The sequence below is a fragment of the Melozone crissalis genome, unplaced genomic scaffold, assembly GCF_028551555.1.
Source record: "Melozone crissalis strain CALT ecotype California unplaced genomic scaffold, PUWL_Pcris_2 ptg000007l_1, whole genome shotgun sequence".
NCBI lineage: Eukaryota > Metazoa > Chordata > Aves > Passeriformes > Passerellidae > Melozone > Melozone crissalis.
This window is the reverse complement of record NW_026535785.1, coordinates 17,990,930-18,010,937: the sequence shown is the minus strand read 5'-3', so window position 1 is coordinate 18,010,937 and position 20,008 is coordinate 17,990,930. Positions and strand designations below refer to the sequence as shown.

The window sequence follows — 20,008 nt, the reverse complement described above, 5'->3', positions numbered from 1 at the left end:
TAGGAAGTCCTACTGATTTTACAACTCATAAAAGATTCAATTCTCTCACCCTGTGTAGCATATCCCTATTATAGGCAACCATTTCATCTCTCCCGGGATCCACCCATCCCTCTTACCTCAGCTTTCAGAAGTCCATTAAAAAATCTGTTTTGTTTAGAGTATGCTTAGGCTTGCTATTATCTTGGAATTTTATGGTAAATCCTGCCTGAAAGTGAATACTTGGCTTTGAGGTCAGGGCACAGTGAAATGAGGAATGGGAGAAAACTCTTCAATGGTTTTCCCCAAAATGAACTAATTTGTGCAGTGGAGAAAGTTATGTGGGGAACTCAAGTGTTAAGCCTGCTTTTTAAATGCAGGGGAGCCCTTAGAAATAAGCCTAAATAAGCTAAACTTATTTAAAGTTATTATTTAAATTTATTTATAGGTTAAATAGCTCTTGCTTCCTCAGAGTTTTTAATTCTTTCTTCTTGGAGCTGCAGCTGGTAATTTTACATCTCCACACTTTTATTTTCCAACACGTCCTCATTTCTCCTCCTGTCAATGTTCTTTGGTGTCAGGAGCTGCTGCACAGAGCCTGCTCTCACTGACAGACACCACTGGGTTTGTCCAGCCAGGTGATGTCAGAATTTTGAGGGGGAACCTCAGCATCACAGGACAGGTGAGAACACACACAACTTGTTACATGTGTGCCCCACTCATTATTCTGTTTATATTCATGTAGGCTTGCCTGTTTTCTAAACTGCAGACAGAGTACTTTTAAAACACTCTAAAAGCATAATTAGGGATTTTATTGTTAATCTTGTTCTAGGGTCATGCTTTGTTGATGAATATGGTAATTTCCTTTTGCAGAGAGAAAACTGTTGTTTTAGATCTGATAACACCAAAAACTGTTTGTACTTTAACATTTTCCCAACACCCAAAAGAATTATTGTGCTTTATTTAACTTATACCTCTGAGAATAAAAATCTGACAGCAACAGGAGTGATTTGATTTTGCATGGAGGAGATAATTCATTTATAGCCACACAATTAATGCAGTGAACATTGAATTTCTCTTTCCTCTCAAAGAAAATCAGTGTTACATATTACTTTGGGATTTAGGAGAGTAACTGTTAGGGAAAAAAGGGAGAAAAAACTTATTTTAACCTGCTTAATTACTGCACACTAGAGGGCACTTGAGGTAGAGCAAACAATATTTGCACAGCTTCTGTGACTGAGCCAGCTCCTGACGCTCACAAGGCAGAGTGAAAACCCTCAGCGAAAGATTAACTCCCCAAATTGCATCCTGTACAACTTGCACTAATGTACAACCAAAAAATAATGGTTGAATGCCTTGCTGAATATAATTTCCTTTTGTCTTTCTCCTAGTGTTTGATGTACTAAAGGAATAATTGTTTTTCCAACAGCCAACCTGACAGCAACTAGTCAAAATTGCAAACAGTGCCCGAGGAATAATAAAACCTGATAATGCAGTGTTATTTTTATGCACTCCCTAATATCACTGGTGCAAAAGGTACACAAATTAGTAGTTGGGGGGATTGTATTTTATAATCTCTGGAGAGTGAAGTGGCTCAGGGCTGGTTGTGTTTTACAGTGCTAAATGAAGTGTTTGGGGATGGCAAAGGATGTGCTAAGGGCCCACCAGCCCAGGGCTGCTGCTGGGTTAAACTTTTGTTTCTGTCTGACAAAACAGACTTTTCCTTGGGCTGGAGGAGGAATTTGAATGGTTATTGGATTATGTTTGTCCAGTCAAAGCATAACTAACTTCAAAATCAATGCATGTTTCTCCTCACATCTCAAGTAACAAGGGAATGGAGTTGGATTGGATTCTCAGAAGGCCCAGACTCAAAAGCAAAGGGTTTTGGGTGGTTGAGAATAATTTCTGTCACTTACAGCTTCTGCTGCTCTTCTTCTGAGGGGCTTCCCAAGCTTTCTGTTCCAGTGCTGGATATTGAATTTTAATCATGTGTGATCCCTGAAGGAGTCTGGCATTCCTTTGCAAATCCTTCACTTCAGTCTCTCAGGGTTTCTAGCCTTGCCTGTTAAAGTGTAAACACAAATTTCTTACAGAGGGAAAAAAATTGAAGCCAAACCTATCCCAACCAATCCTGTACCTTTATCTCAGAGGCTGCTTGTATCATTTCCCTTGTTTTAATCTATAGGATCACTTGTAAGCATTATATAATGGATTTTTTTTCCAAGTTACAGATGTCTTCAGTGACTTCCCAAACACAGGAGATCATTATTTTTCCTGATAACCAACTTGTGATAACTGTATGCAAGCAGGTTTTAAAGGTTGCAAGACAGTGATAAGAGCCTATGTTCTAAAGGTAATTATATTTGTGTGCTGGCACAGAGAGCTGATAAAAGTGCATATTTTATTCAGAAATGTGCTGAACTTAAGATAACTTCTTGTTTCTTCTTATTTCATGTCATGAAATGTCAATTCTAGTATGCAAAGCAAATGTCAATTCTAGCATACAATTCTAATGTCAATTCTAGCATACAAAGCAATTTAAATTAAGGAATAATCCTTAATGTAATTTGAGCAAAAGGTGCCAACGATGTAGAGTGGGTATTGCCTAAGAAAACAGCATTTAATGTGTTTAAAGCTTTATTGCAGCAATGGCAGGTGATGCCACTAGTCCATAAACTTGCTTTAGTAACTTTCATATCAGTTATTAATTTCTTATTACTTTGAAGTGGCATTTTAGTGGCAATCCCTGTAAGCAAAAGTAGCTTGCAGTAAAGTCATTTATCTTGATCAAGCAATTCACTCTGGACTCATTAATTGCATGTAATTTTGGATCAGGCTCCATTTTACATATTAAAAACTGAAATCAGCTACTGATGCTTTGAGGGAAATATCTCACTGGTGGGTGATCTGATGGGAATAAAATGTGAATATGAGGAATTAGCACAGTAGTTTCTTTTCCCCTCTTAAGCCCTGAACTTTGGCATTGTCATTTAAATGAGATGACCCCAAACAGTGACTCCAGCAGTAACCCTGGCAAGGCTGTGCTGTGACTGAGTTGCCCCTGAAGGGCTCATTTCAAGCCACTTCTACTGGATATTTGTAAGCAGTAAGGTCTAAACTCTCTTGTCTTCAGGAAACAGCTGATTGCACTGCTGAGCAACAAAGAATTAAATGATAATCAACAACTGTTCTCACAAAACCAAGAAAGTGAGAGAAGATGGTGGATTTCCATTATGCTACATATTTTAGGTGACAGATACTTCCTGTCTGTATATGTGTGGGAACTCACATTGGGGTTTTAATCCTTCTTACTCATAAAAGCAAAGCAATATAGAAGTAAATTTCTCAGTTCTCTTCCAAGCTGAGGTGAATTTTTTTCCCAATTCTCCATCACAACCAGTCAAAAAACCAAACAAAAAACCCCCAAGAAACTAAAATCCACCTAAAAGAAAAAACAAACACCACCACCCCCCCCCCCAAAAAAAAGACCAAGCAAAAAAAAGTAACCAAAAGATACCACAAATCCAAGATGAAAAATAACCCCACAATAACAAAGCCAAAAACCAACCCATACCAGAAGCCAATATATTTTGTAAATAGTCTGGTTTGTTAGGTTTTTTTTTTCCCGCTGATCCCAAAATTTAATATGAAAAATTGCATTCCAGTTTGATCCAGGGTGAGATTTAATCATATGCATTTTGCAGATGACTTCATTCTTCAGTACAGTCATTAAACTAAAAATCTTCATCCCATTGCAATTGGAGTCAGAGCTGCTTTTTGCTTAAAAAATGAAATGGCCATTTAGAAGATAGAGGAATAATCTTCCTTATAATATTTATTTAAGAGGAAACAATTTCTAGCCAGCATATTCATCAGTGTAATGCAGTAGCGTGTATATATATATCTCTCACTATGATAAATATCATTAAATCATTTCATCTGGATAGGATGCAGAAAGCTGCAAATGTTCCTCTGCTATTCCAAGCTTATTTTTACATTAATTTTCGTCTATAGACTTCTTCCTGTCAAGATTTACTCCATCATCTGCAAGGCTTTCCAGCAGGGGAATCCATGGATGGCATAATCCATTTTAACAAGACACTTACCATCCTCTCCCACAACCTGAAGATGAAAGAGTGCAGCTTTTGCCCTGATAATTTCCAATTGCAAGAAAGGTCACGTAGAACAAATGGCACAAGTCAAAGGTTGAAATCAAAACAAAAAACTCAACTTTAAAGCTGCACTTGGAGGTACAACCTCTACCATTAGCTTTCTTCCCACACACTGCTGTGCTGCCTATTTAAAGCAAGGACATGAGGGCTCTTTTTAGGAAGAGCTTTTATTCTTGGTTGCTTCCTTTAGGTGTTTTAAATGGAAATTAAAACAAGGTGTGCAACCACTCTTAATGAAACCTACAAGAATTTTGAAAAGTGGCATTAATTCCTAGGAGTAAAGCCAGGTTGAGCATCCTCACACCTCCCTTGTGACAAGATCTGTATTTTCACTGCGTTGTTCAGTTGGTGGAAAGATGGGGGAGAAAAACGCTCCTTGCCTCAACAGAACCCCAGGTAAAAGGAAACCACATTTCTGATCTTATCTATTGCACTGCCAAGTGTTTTGTATTTCCCTCAAGGCTCTGCCTGCTTCAGGTATTGGGCATTTTCATATCCATCCTGCTCCAAGCAATCCTCCCAGGCTCACAGCTCTGAAGGTAAGCGCCTGGGCTGAGGGAAACAAAGCGATAGTTAGATGTTTCTTCATTGACCTTGAAAAATGGCACATTCTGGGTGCATTTTGCTACATTCCCATGAGTCTGGGACTTTTCAGAAGGAGGATTTGTGCAAGCAGAAATGCACCTGTTATCTGCACTAGCTTGCATTTAGTCAAGATAAAGTCGAGCAGGTAAGAGCTACACAGGGAGGGTCTCACACAATGTCATGCACTCATAGGATCAGCATGGAAAATAAGATTAACAATCATGGAACTCAATTATATGGTATTCTTACTGTATAGCAGAGTATTAGGCTCCACTTTCTGCAATCCAAGGTAGATTGCAGAAAGATTGTAGATCTTCAACAGAACAGTCATCTTTGGGTTAAGGTGGAGAGGTTTGCAGGTGATCTGAAGGAGGTTCAGGTGACCAGCCCTTTAAAAATAAAGTTGAGCAATGAACCTGGTTCGTTAATGTAGAACCACACAGCACGTTCATTTCAACCACACCATCATACTGGTCACAGACAGTTGGAGAAGGATGGAATTGAGGGCGATTCAACTTCCCCAACAGCACCAGCTCAGTGTGGAGCCAGCCCTCCATTTTTAGAGTCCCTGCCTGCACCTGACCTTGTGCTCTTACCCCTTCCCTTCTGGCAAACATCAGAGCTAGGATGTATTATAAAAAATAATACATTTAATCTGCTAACAGATAATCCATGCAGCACGACAAGGAGAAAAGCCCGATGGATGAGGAAGGCGGGCAGGGGCTGGCAGAGGCCTGTCCCTCACGGGGTGCTGCCCGTGCTGTTTGTGTGCCCCGGACGGGACGGGCCCGCTCCAGCTCCGCACAGCCCAGGGCAGGTGGCGATGCCGAGTGCTCCAGCAGCGGGGCCGTGCGGGATCCCGGCGCTGTCGGTCACAAAGAGCATTTGGGGACGGGCCGAGGGTCAAGGACTTACTGCGCGCTGCTGCTCCATCCTCGCCTGGCGCTGCCCCGGGGCCGCCGAGGCTGCGAGAGCCCCGAGCCGCCCGCAGCTCCCGGGGGCGTATTGGGAAGAGCGTTTTTCAGGGCTGCCCTCCCTGTCCCCAGGGCGCCTGCCCGCAGCGCTGTCGCACGGAGACGAGCGGCTGCCCGCGGCCCATCCATCGGGGTGCTGCCGCATCCTCCCCGCATCCCTCTCCCGGCGGGCAGCACCCCAAAGGACGGGGTCAGGAGAAGGGGGGCTGCTCTTTGCCATCGCTTCGGGCACATCCCAGCCCCGGCGGGCGCGTCCCCGGTGGCCCCGCTCCGCGCCCGGCCCCCCGCCCCGGGTCCGCCCGGTGCCCACCCCCGCTCTCCCGCATCCCTCCCTCCGTCCCTGCCCGCATCCCTCGGTCTCTCCCGGGCGGCCGGAGGAGATGCCCCGGCGCGGAGTTGGCGGCCCGGGCTCCCGGCAGGAGCGAGCGGCGCCGCCGCCCCTGGAAAAGTTGTGTGCCTGCCGGCGGGAAGGCGGGCAGCGGAGGGAGGGGGAAAACCACCTCCCCAAAGTGCTTACACGAATTTCCCAGCGCTAGACCTGCCTCCGAGATCAGCCCAATAAGAGCTGTCAGGGGAGGCTCCCGGCTCACTTTTCCACATCGCTTCACAGTTACGTTTGGCAGGCAGGCGGGCACGGCAGCGCGCTCAGCCCCGGAATTAGCGGATTTATTTGGAATATCCCTGCTCTCCTGGAGACGTGCGGCTGCCGCCGGCTCGTGCGAAGGGAGAAATTAATAACTGCACTCCGGCATGCAGGCACAGAGACCCGGGAAGCCCGGCAAGCAGCGGCTCCGCCAGCATCGGCAGCCTCGGGAAGCATGAGAAGAAAATCTGGAGCACCCTGCCTGTTCCCAGGGACCGGCTGATGGCTTTTTACCTCACCCTTTCCATCCGTGCGTGAAGTGGCTGTGGGCGAGCGGCTCCCCTGCTCCTTGAAAGAGTGAGTATTCATTTTATTCAGACAATTTTTGGCCGGCTGGCTGGCAGAGGGCTCTCGCCCCGTGGGTTTCTGCCTGACTTGGGCTCTGTGTGCGTGCAAGGTGCGCTGGGCGAGCGCCTTCCTCGCCCGTAGGTGCGGTATTAGACCCAACTGGGGCCCCTCATTAGGTCGGATGTTTTCAAATTGCCGATAATGAAAATGTCGTGGGATGCTTGTTAGTATTTTTTTATTATCATTATTATTCTCTCGGGAGAAGAAGTAGTGGTGATTGTATTTGTCTTCCCGCTTGTTGGTGGTTTTTTTTTTGGGGAGGTTTATTTTTTCCTTCCGTTCTACAACCCTCCTTTAAAGAATCGGGAGGACTTTGGATCACAGAGGGTTGCTTCTAAGGCTGGCGAACCCGTTTCTTCTCCTTGTTTTCTTATTTAGTACAATAAGTCTCTGGGCTATTTCACTGTGTTGAATAGATGCAGGGCTGCATTCATGCATTGAAATAGATTGCAGTTTTCGTGCTGAGAATAAAAATCACCCACCAGCCAGATATGTAAATGAGGGAGGAGGAGGCTGGAAGAACCTTGAGGGGGGGAAATCCCCCCGATTTATTATCACCTTCCCTCACCGCAAAGCTTTGCACCCCTTAAGTAAGTAAATAAATAGGAATGGCTTCATAGCTTCCTTTCCTACTTTGAGAGAGGCAAGAATCGCAGAAATACTGCTCTTGAAAGCTGCGATGGCAATGCATCTATAGCCATAACTAGCCAGGAGTCATCCCTGTCCCACAAGTTGTTTTCCTTCCCATCCTTTGCCTGACTAAACAGAGGATGCACCCAGCTAAAACTTGGGAGAAGGAGAAATCCCCTTAGAGCCCCAGCCGCTCGTTCGCTGCCAGGGCTCCCAGAGCAGGAACACAGGAGGCTGCAGCCCCCTGGAGCTGCTGTGCCACCAAGCGCTTGGCGTTCTCTTTGAGGAAGGCAGAGGAGGAGCACATCCCTCTGTTCTGCTGGGCAGCAGCAGCATCCCTGCTCGGCAGCACAGCCTGCTCGGCACCGCAAGGCTCCAGCACAGAGCCTCCGGCAGCCCCTGGCTGGGTAATAGAAAAGAGATTAATCCCAATCCTTATTTAGGCTCTGCCTACCGCCATGAAGGTGACACTACTTAACACAGGCAGGAATTCCTTTGCGGTTCGCTGCCGTTCGCTCGTGTCTTGAATTTGTCTCGATTCGAGCAGTTTGCGTTTAGGAGCAGACTAAATAGAGTGGAATCAATCCAAGCTGGCGTTTAGCGGCGCTACACAGAGCCGCTGGCGCTGCCAACAGGTATCAAACTGCACCCTGGCTCTCCTCCCTTTCACACAGGCACAAACACTCGCTGCTCCACGCAAACCAGTCTGTCTCTTCCCTCTGAGAGGGGAGGAAACGCTCATGCAACTTTTATAAAGGCTGGCACCTCGGAACAGCCAACTCGAGCACATAGACGGCTCGCACAGGTGTTTTTTGGGAGGTGCTGATGGCAAGAGCTCAAATAGCAACAACTGTTTATTGTTCCAAATGTAACGTGTTAGCTCCTAATGGCAGGGAAGCTAACAGCTGCTCACTTCAGTTTCAATTAAAGAATAGAGCTGATAACCACCAAAGCTATAGATAAAAATCCTCTTAACTTCACTCATCCTCTTTTGGAAATTCTTCCAGAGTTTCTCTGCAACAAGGATAAGGAGAAATATGCAGTGAGTGATATTTTCCCTCTATGTTCAATATTAGACTGCTGTGAACAAGTAGAGACTTCACAATAGGCTTCTCAGTATACATAACTAAATAATAAATAAATTCAGAAGAGTGGGAAATTAGTCTCGTGAACATTTTACCTGTCTTAAACGAGATGATGAATCTTCTAGAGGAAGTTAGTATTTGGCATACCCGCGAAATTAGCAGATTTCACACCCATAAAATCTGCTACCATCAGAACCCAAAAGCTCTCTGTGGCATTACCTCCCAGCCCAATTGTAAGGATGGTTGTGGCAGAAGAACCTTAGGAAGGGAAGTGATTATTACATGACATTTTCATCTTTTAAGCCTTGTTGTTTCCCCTCACTGCTTACAGAACGAGCACAGCTTTCTGGTAGCTTCCTCCTCAGCTATTTATTAACTCCCTTCTTTTTCCAAACTTGCATCCTGGCTGTGGAGGACTTTGATTTCCATGCTCAGTTGTAAGCTGAGGGCCTTCAGTGCCCTTGGAGATTGAAGCATTTCATGTAAGTTGGTTCTTAAATTATCCAGGTGAGCAATTTGTTAACTGGGTAGGCTGCTAGCCAAGAAACTAACTTTGGACATTTTCTTCAATATTAAAAAATCAATAACACTCCGTGCGCCTGCTTAACAAATGCAGCAGGTTTTAATAAGAAGTATGGCTGTGTATGACAGCCACTCCTTTTATGCCTTTCCTTAAAAATAAACCAAGTTTTAATCTATGTGTTATATATATTACATATGTGAGGTGAGGTAGAATCCTCCTTAGATAAAGTCCTTCAGTGCTTTTTGAATGTTTAGTCATTCCCTTCAGCTCCTACTACTGAGGTCGAAAAAGAATTGTAAAGGGGGAAGTAGTCCCACAATCAGATTTAAATTCACTTTTTTGTGAAAATATTTCTTATATTTTGAATTTTTGTCATTTGCGATCTTCAGGATTTTTCCAATAACATTGCACCTTTATCAAATCAATTTAATCGATCCCTGGGCACTTTATTTTCATCACTCTTAACATATGAGTCATTGTCTACTCTGAAAAAAATATCCTTCTCCCTTCTTCAGGATGTATAACCATTTCAAGTGAGAACTCACAGTCAGCCATGGACATAAATTTAGGTCTGTTAGCCCCTGAAGCTCTTCTTGAATTTTCTTTCTATTTCCTCTCATAGAGTTGCAGATTTCATCTTTTTAAATCTTGGCTTAGGAAGACCATTCCCACCGACTTTAGCTGGGACTTTTTTGGACGTTTATTGAAAATAGGGGCCTGAGCCCTCCCACCTGGATGTTGGTACACACAGATGATTTGATTTCCAAAACCTGAGGGATGTTAAAGAGAGAGAAATACTGATCTCTGAGATTATGGACAAGTAGGGATGTGAACGTGCCCTGTAATTTCTTGGAGCTCTGTATTTCCAAGTGATGATTGTGCATGTTTTGTGGCAGAAAGTGACTGCTCATGCGGGTATTTTTATAAATCCATCATACCTATCAGATACCCCATATCTCAGTAATATTCCCTTTCCATCTCAATATTATTAAAGCCTGACCTACTATTAATACAATTGTATGCTTGTAGCATACACTAAAGTGGTATCATAAGAGTCTTTCATCTATGAGTATAAAATAATAAAACCTAAATTCTTTCAGTGGGAGGCAAATGCTACGGCAATTTGAGCTTGGAGCATTTTAAGCATCATTGCTACCATAAGATCACATCAATAGAATTAAATTAGATCATGGAAACTCAACATTTTTCTTAGTGTTGTTGCCATAGAAAATGTGGCTCACTTCAGAGCTTTTTGAACATAACTATTTGAGCAGTAGACAGACAGAGAACAAAATAAAGTCCAATTTGAGATCACAAATGTGTGTCTATATATACACACACATTTATTTTCCTCTCCTTTGTTCTAGAATCTGTCCAGCATGTTTATCATTTTCTCAACCATACAAATAACATCAACTCAGTGGCATTTCAACTGCATTAATAAAATTTTGTTCCCAAAATACATTGGGTACTAATGGTAGCTGGAGTAGTAAGCACAAGCTGAAAAGAAAAAAAAAATAAAATCTGTGAACCAGTTCAGTTACCAACAGATAGTCTTTTACCTGGAGTCAGATGCTATAAAATCTGATTTCCACTTGCCTTAGCCATGAGAGCAGCCTTTATCCATGGGTTGGTTGCAGTGATAGCTCTCCAGAATTGATTTGCCAAGGTGTTGATCGTCATGTGTCTTGTGGAAATCATTTGAAATTGAGAATGATGAGCAGCCTGGCTCAGGTTTGAGATTGGCAATGTCTCCCAGTCCCAGATCTGGGAGGGGAAGCTCCCATGGGAAGTGTCTCCTGCATCCTCTGTGCCCAAGCCCTAGACAAGCTCACGGAGGCGTTTCTCAGTGTGTCTTTGCAGCAGATAGGGAAGTTCAAAACATTATGAAAACAGTCTTGGCAGTCCCTAGTTCACAGTTTCAGCTTTCGTGTACATTCACCCAAAGTGGCTTTTCCAGGGAAGCAATGCTCAGCCTCGTTTGACAACTCCCATTTACACCCATTTCCTTTGCAGTGGCTGATGATCAGAACCATATGCACATATTTTATGTTTTATAAAAATATAAATATAAAACTTATACATTTTATACATTTATTTTATTTCAAAGCCCTAAATACTGCAGCAAACTGAGAGCTGGCACTCAAGAGGAAGTGCAATTCTCTAATTGAGTTTTGCAACACTTCAGATGTGAATCTCTCTTATGGATTAAATGTAACAACTATGATTGCCCTTTAAGTAACACAGTATCAAAACTTAATGTCACTGAAGTTTAGACTGTGTCCTGCATTTTGGTCTCTGACCTTTAGTTTTGTGTGTTTCCCAAAGTTAGATGCAAATGAATGAATGGGGGGGAAAACCCCACAAAATCTCAGTTTGGCAACTCCAGAAGAAATAAGTTTAACATTGGAGAGTCCTAATTCTTTCCAAACAACTCATCTAAATTGATCGTAGAGGCGCCGTCAAATTCAGTGATGCAAAATTAGAAACCTTCACTTCTAATTTCACATATCTTAGCAGAGATTTTAAGTTTCTTGAAGCTGTACTGTATACAGTTAGAAAAGTCCAGGTATGCTCAGAATTTTCCTCTTTAAAGATTTTTTAATGCACACACACGCTCATGCGTATGGCTGGAGAGTTTATGTAGCTTTCACCAAGTCATGATGTCCAGTCATAATTTATAATCTTAGTTTAATGGGAATACATGTCAGGAAATCATGTGGGTTTTTCCTTAAGTATTATATTTTGTTTCATTCTGTAGAGAATACGCAATATTCGTTAAACAAAGATATGAAAGTTCTATTGTTCATATTTATATATTAAAAAAAAAAAGGCTGAAAAAGAAGTCCAGAAAGCAAGATATTTATGTCCCCCATTAATATTTAAAGATTTTTTTTTCAGGATGTGCAGGATAAGCACATCCCAGCTGCTGAAAGTCTCCTGATAAACAGTGCCCCAGGCAGAGAACGTTAACACCTCATTCTCAGTCTCAGGCCAATCTGTTTGCCTTTTTATGAGCTCTTCTTGTTGAGCACAATTTGCCTTTTTCCCTTCTCTCGTGGCGGTGCCAGAGGTGCCCAATGATGGAATTCTGGAATTCTGGAATTCTGGAATTCACCTTCCGAGGAGGGAGCGAGGCTCTGCCAAGGTGCTCTGCACTTCTGCTTGGGTCATGGGAAAACCGCTTTAATTGCTGGATTAGAGAGAATAAAAATTACTTCAGATCTCTTCTTCCTCTTGCCATAGCATGAAAACAGCCCTGGTGCAACTGTTTTTCTTCTCTTTAAGTTTTTGGACTGCTCTGGAAGCCTTGTCTATCTCTTGTCTCCGTTTGGAACCTGCATCACGAGATGATGTTCGGACACACAGCAGTGGAGTGTCTGCCTCCCAGAGACACAAGCCTTTCTTTTTGCCTAAGTATAAGAAATTGAAAGGGAAGGCTGCAATTTCCTTTTGTTCCTCTGTAGAGCTGAAACAGCTGTATTGCTATTTTAATACCTATGGCTTTAGTGTCAGCTGCCATGGAAAAATAAATCCACACCAAAAAAAACCTCAAGCCAATCAAACAAAAACCTATCCAACCAACCACAACCAAAATGACTTAAAATAGTTTAAATACTTATTTCATTAGAGAGGAAATTTCACCTTCAGCTGCAAACTTTGTAGCATTTGCTATCTCTTTGTCCTGCACCTGAGCATATGTAGCACACTGGAAGTCCAGAGCACTGCACAGAGCAAGGAATAATAAAGAATAAAAATAGTTTGAAGGTTCTGACGACACCCTCGGTGGGTTTCTTTAAAAGCATTCTGGTTCCATAAAGTAGTGGCTGCTTCTGGAAAGACTGACAGCTTTATATACAAAAAGTCTGAGTCTTGACAGCTTTAAAGTTGTACCATATTGATTTTACTATCTAAGAGAAAGAAAAATAAGAAATTCTATTGATACCACGAGAAGTTTTACAAAAAACATATCACTGCGTCAAGATACTCTTATGTGGTTTGGGTTTTTTTAAGAAAGAGTTATCTGATAGTAAATATTTGTCAAAAATTATAAAAAAAATATTTAGCTGGTCACATAAAACAGACTTTGTAGATATGATAAAGTACCATGGTAAGCACACATAATAGCAAATAATTTATTATTATAATATTGAGATATATTTCAGTGTGATGAATGTTGTAATTTTCTCTCTATCCCAAAGCCTCAGTGAAGCTGTGACAGATAAACACCTATATCCTAAAATAGCCTTATCTCCACTCCAGAACACCAGGTTATGATGTTTCCCAGTTAAAGCACCAAACTAAGGGAAAGAAGGCAGAGGAATTTATCTTAGAAAAGCTTTTCTAAACCTTCCTTCTGTCTTCCTGTGAAACAATGAAGAAACCTGCTTTTGGTAATGCTAATCTTTGAGATAGATTAATAAATCCTTCAGTAATTATTAGAGCCCTAAATGTTGAAGAAGCTGTTGCATTTCTGCAGCTGCATGTCCATATTTTCCCTCATGGGTGCATGGATTCCCTCAGCTACATCTGTTGCAGAGGTTAACACTCTGCCTAAATCAGTCCTTTAGCATTTGACACAAGCTCAGGAACTCACTTAATAACCTACAGAACTGTGCAGAAGTCTTTAAAGAGTAGCAGAGCATGACTAAGCTTAAAAAGATAAAGTGTCATATCTTTGCTCACTGAATTACTCCACGTGTGGGTAGGGCAGAACACCTAAGACAAAAGCAGGAGAAAGGTGGTGCCTGTTGCCAGTGCTGCTGCAATAAATAATGCTTTAGGAAGCTGCTTTTGATTTCCCAGGCAGCCATAAGCAAATTGCCAGGAGTTGTACATCAAAATGAACTCAGACAGTGGATTTGCACTTGGATTGGCAGGGAGCTCTGACAGCACCAAGGATTTCCTGCAGCATTTCCCAGCTCATTTCCCTCCCTGTGCGATTTCAGGTGTATGGCTGAGGGAAAGGATGTGTGGATAATGCTTTAATGCTTTTCTGTGTTACAGTTAACTCCAGGTGACGTACCAGTCCCTTAAAATCACTGTTAGTGAAATCTGCTGCCGCTACCTGGGGTAATTCTGCTTTGCAGCAGTGCCTGGGCCATGCCTGCCTGGAGTGTGGCTGCTGGCTCTGTGCTGTATTCACAGCAGTTCCCTCCTGATGGAGCCTGCTCTCACACCACCACATCTGGGGAGAGTTTTCTGTCCCTAAAACCTGCCAGCATCAATGAATAAAACCATGGCAGGTTACCATGACTGGATTGCAGGAGTCCACCAGACGCTTATTTAAGTAGTTTTCTGTCCCTAATTGCCTGTTTCTCCTCTTCTCCAGAAGTTTTCCTCCACTCAATTTTGTTGATTCAACTATTTTTCTGCTGTCTGAAGCATATAGCGAAACTTCACATGCTTTTTGTCAGCACAGTTGTTCTCAAAAGTTCTTGTTGTTGTCCTATAGTTGATGGGTTCTTTAGTTCTGCAATGATCTGGGTTAGAGTCTTGAAGGAAAAGACTTTTTGGAACAAGATTTTGTTGCAAATTGTGTTTGTTAACCCACATTTCCCTGGCCTGTCCTACAGTGTTGTTTGCAGATAGCACAGCTGCAGGGACAGTGCACTGCAGTGGAGAAGGAATGGGAATGGAGACCAATTATTGGGAATGTGTAGCTTGCATGTCGTGGGGGCTGATGGGGGGTAAGAGCCTCTTAAATGAAAATTGCTCTTGGTGGAATTATAGCATGAGCAATGGGCTAGCCCAGCTCTGTCAGAATGATTTGGGTTTAAAAACACCTTACTATTAAAGGCGTTTAAGTTAACAAGATCATTTTGACAGAACTGGGTTAGGGAGTGCCTGCACACAGCTCTGCTGGCAGAGAGAGGCAGGAGAGCCCAGCCAGGGCAGGCAAGTGGCACTTTGCAGTGGGCACTGAGAGCAGCATCTGAGCCACTGCCATGGCAGCATGGCTGATTACAGCCTCATCCCTCTTCATCTTGCTCTTGGGTGCAGAACTGCCTCTTAATTTGACTGCTTTGTGAGTAAGTGAGTAATCTTTACACAAACGAATAATCCTCTGAGGAATAAGCATTATTATTTATGGCAAGAAGTATTCATTCCTTTGTAGAGGAAAACATGAGCCTGCTGCCTTATCCAAGGTGATTTAAATCAGGCCCAGGTACAATTTAATAGATATGTACTGGAAACAGGATGGGTATGGAGCTAAGTTATGCAGGGAAGGATGACATCCTTATTTGTTGGATATGGTGGTTTGATAGCTGTTTCTGATGGAATTTAGTCTTGTTCTGCTTTAATGGCAAATTAAAAACCACAGTTCTCTTTTAAGTGAGAGGGATGGAGCAGCTCTGCTGGGAGGAAAGGCTGGCACAGCTGCCATTGTTCACCTGCACAGGAGAAGCTTTGGCTGAGCTCAGGGTGGCCTTGCAGGGCCTGAAGGAGCTGCAGGAAAGGTGGAGAGAGACAATTGCCAAGGGCTGGAGGGACAGGAGCCAGGGAATGGCTGCCAGTGCCAGAGGGCAGGGCTGGGTGGGATCTTGGTGTGAGAGATGAGTAATGTGATGATTGACTCTCACAATTAACAGACAAATAGCATGTATGTAGGTTCAGAAAAGTTTTATAGGTTCATAGTTCTGTTGTACCCCCTTGTGTGGTTATCAAGGGACAGCTGGGAGGGCTGGCTTGTCACTGTGGTGACATCTGAGCTCCAATCAGGATTTGAGGATGAGATCTCCACCACTGGACAGTGAAGAAGGGGTCATGGACAGAACTTTGGGAGGGGTTAAAGGGTTAAAAGGTGAAATCTCCATTGTGTGGGTGAGCACAGGGTGGGGAAATCCTCTGCTCCCAGAGCCAGAACCTTTTTCTGTATTCATTCTTCTGTTGTATTTTTGATAAGGTTTAATAAACCTTTCTAAATTATGAAAATTGAGTGACCATTTCTCACATTGGGAATGAGGAATTGTTCCCTGGCAGGGTGGGCAGGCCCTGGCACAGGGTGCCCAGAGCAGCTGGGGCTGCCCCTGCACCCCTGGCAGTGCCCAAGGCCAGGCTGGACACTGGGGCTGGAGCAGCCTGGGACAGTGGGAGGTGTCCCTGCCATGGCAGGGGTTTGTCACTATAGGACACGAAACAACACAAGCGCACACCGCTGCTCTCAGGGGATGAAAAAAAGGGAAGTTTATTTTCTGACTCCAACATTTATAGTTTTCTAAAAGTGACAGCGGATTGGAGGGTGACAGTGCCACCTCTCCAATGACACTGGACAAACCAACAGTCCATCAAATTTCTCCTCCTCCATAAAAGAATGCAAAACAAGGAGTTATTTACAGAAAGTGTGTGAGAAAGTTCGCTACAAGAATGTCAACATCAGAAGGCTTAGAAAATCTTAAAAAATCAGGGTGACAAGGGGTGGCACTGGATGGGTTTAAAGGTCCAACCGAAGCCACTCTGGGATTCTATGAAGAAGAGTAAGAAGAATTCCTACAAGTGTGACTGGAGCATTAAGGCCTTTCATTTCTGTTACTGAAAACATAAGGCTCTGTTGGGCTGCCAAGCGGGGATGAGAGAGGCAAAGATAATCACTCTGCCCACTGTGGGAAGGCTTTGCCTCATTTTGCTGTTTTTTGGTAGGAAAGAACCTTCTCTGAGTCCTTGGGAAAGGGGACAAGGAAGCAAAAGTTGTAGTGTAGCCAATACCTAGAGAGGTAAGAACAAACCTAAAAAGTGTAAGAAACAAGAACAGTGTGTAGAAAAAAAAAAAAAAATCAACAGATGTTCTCCACCTGTGAGGGCAAAGAAAAAAAAGGTAAGAAATAGCACTGGCTGGCACTCTCTAGGTGGTCATTAAATGAAGGCATCTCATCAATTATTTGAGGTTGCTTGTATTGTAATGAGGATTTGCTTATATTAAATTAGCATCTAAGACAGAAATTACATATTTAATGTATAAAATATAGTGGATCCTGAAAATTCTACCAAAAAAAAACCCTTTTGGGCAAAACCCATCAGGTTTTCTTTTGGTATCTCTGGTGAAACTCATTTAAAGAAAGCAGTGCCCAAGGGTTTTATTTTACCTTAATAACAGTTATTTAGTAACTCATAAAATCCATCACAATGAAATAGTGAGGTCAAAGGGCTGAGATGCTGCATATCATCACTGCAAATGAAATAATGAAAAAAATATTCCTGCAATTCTTAAAACAAACCTCCATGTCTCTAGTGTGGAGAACCACTAGAGTAGCTCTAAAATCTTTTAAACTGAGATCATGGTGTAAATCAATGCACTGGCATTGTAATAAAGTGGTTTATTTAACCAGATGAATATTCTGTGCTTTGAAAATTAAAAAAATATTTTTTGTTGTTTTTTATGATCTTACTTTGCTTCTTTCTCAATGGGAAGTTTATACCTTCAACTACTTTTATTAACTTTATTAATCTTTTTAACAAATTACTGCATGCCAGTGGTCACCTTTTAAAGCTACAAGATGATTTTAAAATTATTGTAGTGAAATAAACTCTGTTTATTAAAGAAGTGCTTCCCTCCACTCATGCACAAAATGAGCTTTATATCTCTGTAAGTGTCCAGTGCCACACCTGGCTCTCTCTCTGTGCAAGGGATGAGCTCCCAGCTGTGACCTGCACAGATCTGAGCTCCAGAACAGGTCCCAGTGTGCATGACAGTGTTTTCCGAAGCTGTGTGCTTGTTCTGTCCTCCTGTTAGCTTATAAACCTCTTGGTAATCACTTTGTGTTGTACTTGTACAAGACTTACATGTTCCATGGCTGAGTTTTATGAGTAGAGTTCCAACATGCAAGTTCCTGTGAACAGAATAATATTTTTCTAAAACTCCATCAGCACACAGAGTGGAAAACAAACCACTCAGCTTTATCTGTGCTTCTCTATAGCCTGTGCATGGAGAACAGCATTTATGAATACAGTTTTAAGTTTTTGAGGACATGAGGCAGTTGTTTGAATCTGTGCTCCATGACATAGTGGAGCATTTGCTTTCATCTATTTGCTACATTAAAGACATTCTTTATATTTTAAATATCACTTTCCCCTCTCAGGCATGAATGGAGAACTAAAGCTGTTTTGTAAACAGCTTTGCTGGATTAGAGTTTAATCTGGAGCTGTATCTACCCAACAGTGTGCAGGGGAACCACTCAGAACCTCACTGAAGTTTTGTTTAAGGCAACAGCCCAAGGCCATCTGAAAAATGTGGAGATTAAAAGCAAAAATTATACTTTTATACACAAGCAAAATCTTGATGAAGGTGGAGCATTGCCTCCAGCCTGGGCCAGCCCAGGAGGGACCTGGAGCTGCTCAGAGAGCCCAGAGGAGGCTCCAGGGTGAGCAGAGGGATGGAGCAGCTCTGCTGGGAGGAAAGGCTGGCACAGCTGCCATTGCTCACCTGCACAGGAGAAGCTTTGGCTGAGCTCAGGGTGGCCTTGCAGGGCCTGAAGGAGCTGCAGGAAAGATGGAGCGAGACAATTGCCAAGGGCTGGAGGGACAGGAGCCAGGGAATGGCTGCCAGTGCCAGAGGGCAGGGCTGGGTGGGATCTTGGGAATGAGGAATTGTTCCCTGGCAGGCTGGGCAGGCCCTGGCACAGGGTGCCCAGAGCAGCTGGGGCTGCCCCTGCATCCCTGGCAGTGCCCAAGGCCAGGCTGGACACTGGGGCTGGAGCAGCCTGGGACAGTGGGAGGTGTCCCTGCCATGGCAGGGGTGGCACTGGATGGGCTTTAAGTTCCTCTCAACCCAACCCATTCTATGATTCTGTGAAATACACTCACAGAAGGGCCTCCTGCTTCTCTTCTTTTTGTTGCTAAGAAAAAGGTAATTTTGGCTTCACTGGAATAATTTTGCTGTCATTCCACACTCACCACTGCTTTAGACCATGGCATAACATGAGAAGGGAAAGTGCTACTGTGCCTCACCTTCTGCTGTTCCTTGATTTCCAAGTCTGCTTTTATATATTGCTTTTTAATATGTTATCATAGCCTGGTTCAAGAGCCCTCTCATCCCCTCCTACACATCTAATCCAGAGGATTACAGTTTAACTGCTTGGCACTTCTCTATTTTCCTATTAGCCAATGTGTAAATTGCTGAGCCACCTATTAAAAATGCCTCCCATCAGCTCCCAGCCACATACATGGTGTTCTGCTCCCAGGAATTGGGCAGAAAAGTAATTTCCATTTGGTAAAGAAATCTGGGGACAATCCCACCTCCATGCATTGCATAAAGTGTGTGCCCTCATTCACTGACAGAGCCTGAATGAGAGTCTGTTTCTCAAATAACTCATACAAGGCTCCTGCAGTCCAGGTTGAGCTGTGGAGTACAGAATTCAGGGAGCCCCTGATGCAGAGAATGATTGGCATCTGAGTCCATGATTCAGAATGCTGAACAATTGCTGTATTAAACTATATTATATTACATTGATACTATATTATAACTATATAAAGAGATACCATACTACAATGAATACTAAAGAAAAACCCATGACTGTCTGAGACAGCCAGGACACAGCTTTGATCCAACTGGCCAAGGAAACCAAACAATCCTCACCAGAATCAAACTGCCAAATCCCTTCACAGGTAAACAATCTCCATAACACATTCCACATGTACAAAAACAACAGGAGCAGCAAGTAGAGATAAGAATTGTTTTCTCTTCTTCTCTCTGTGCTTCTCCAGGAAAAAACCTGGGAGAGAGAATGCTCTCTCTCTGTTCAGAGAATGTGAGTACTGCAGTGAATTTTATCCAGCTCAATAGTTCCACACTGATCACATCCCTCTGCAGGACTGGGAGTTGCCAAAGCCCCTTTGGGTTTTTTCCTTTTCCCTGCACTGCCCAACTTTGCTGCCAGTGATCAGAATCTCCCAGCTTTGTGTATAGAATCTCTGAGCTTGTGTAACTGTGCTCCTCACGGGGCTGCTTCACTCACGGGTTTAATGGCACAGGGTGTGCATTGCTGATATTCCTGATGTGCCTTGGACTCGTTTGCCTTAAGGTATTGCTGAACACACAGCTACCGTGAGGACAGCCCAGTCACAGTGAATCTTCT

The 20,008-nt window shown here is 43.1% G+C and overlaps 1 protein-coding gene across 1 annotated transcript in view; it reads left to right on the top strand.

Moving 5' to 3' along the window:
• Nucleotides 1-6,151: 6,151 nt before the first annotated feature.
• CDH8 (cadherin 8) overlaps nt 6,152-20,008 on the top strand; it is a 163,086-nt gene continuing 149,229 nt past the window's right edge. Inside the window, exon 1 of the mRNA XM_054296251.1 lies at nt 6,152-6,647. The gene's annotated coding sequence lies outside the window, so the exon portion shown is untranslated. The remainder of the gene's footprint in view (nt 6,648-20,008) is intronic.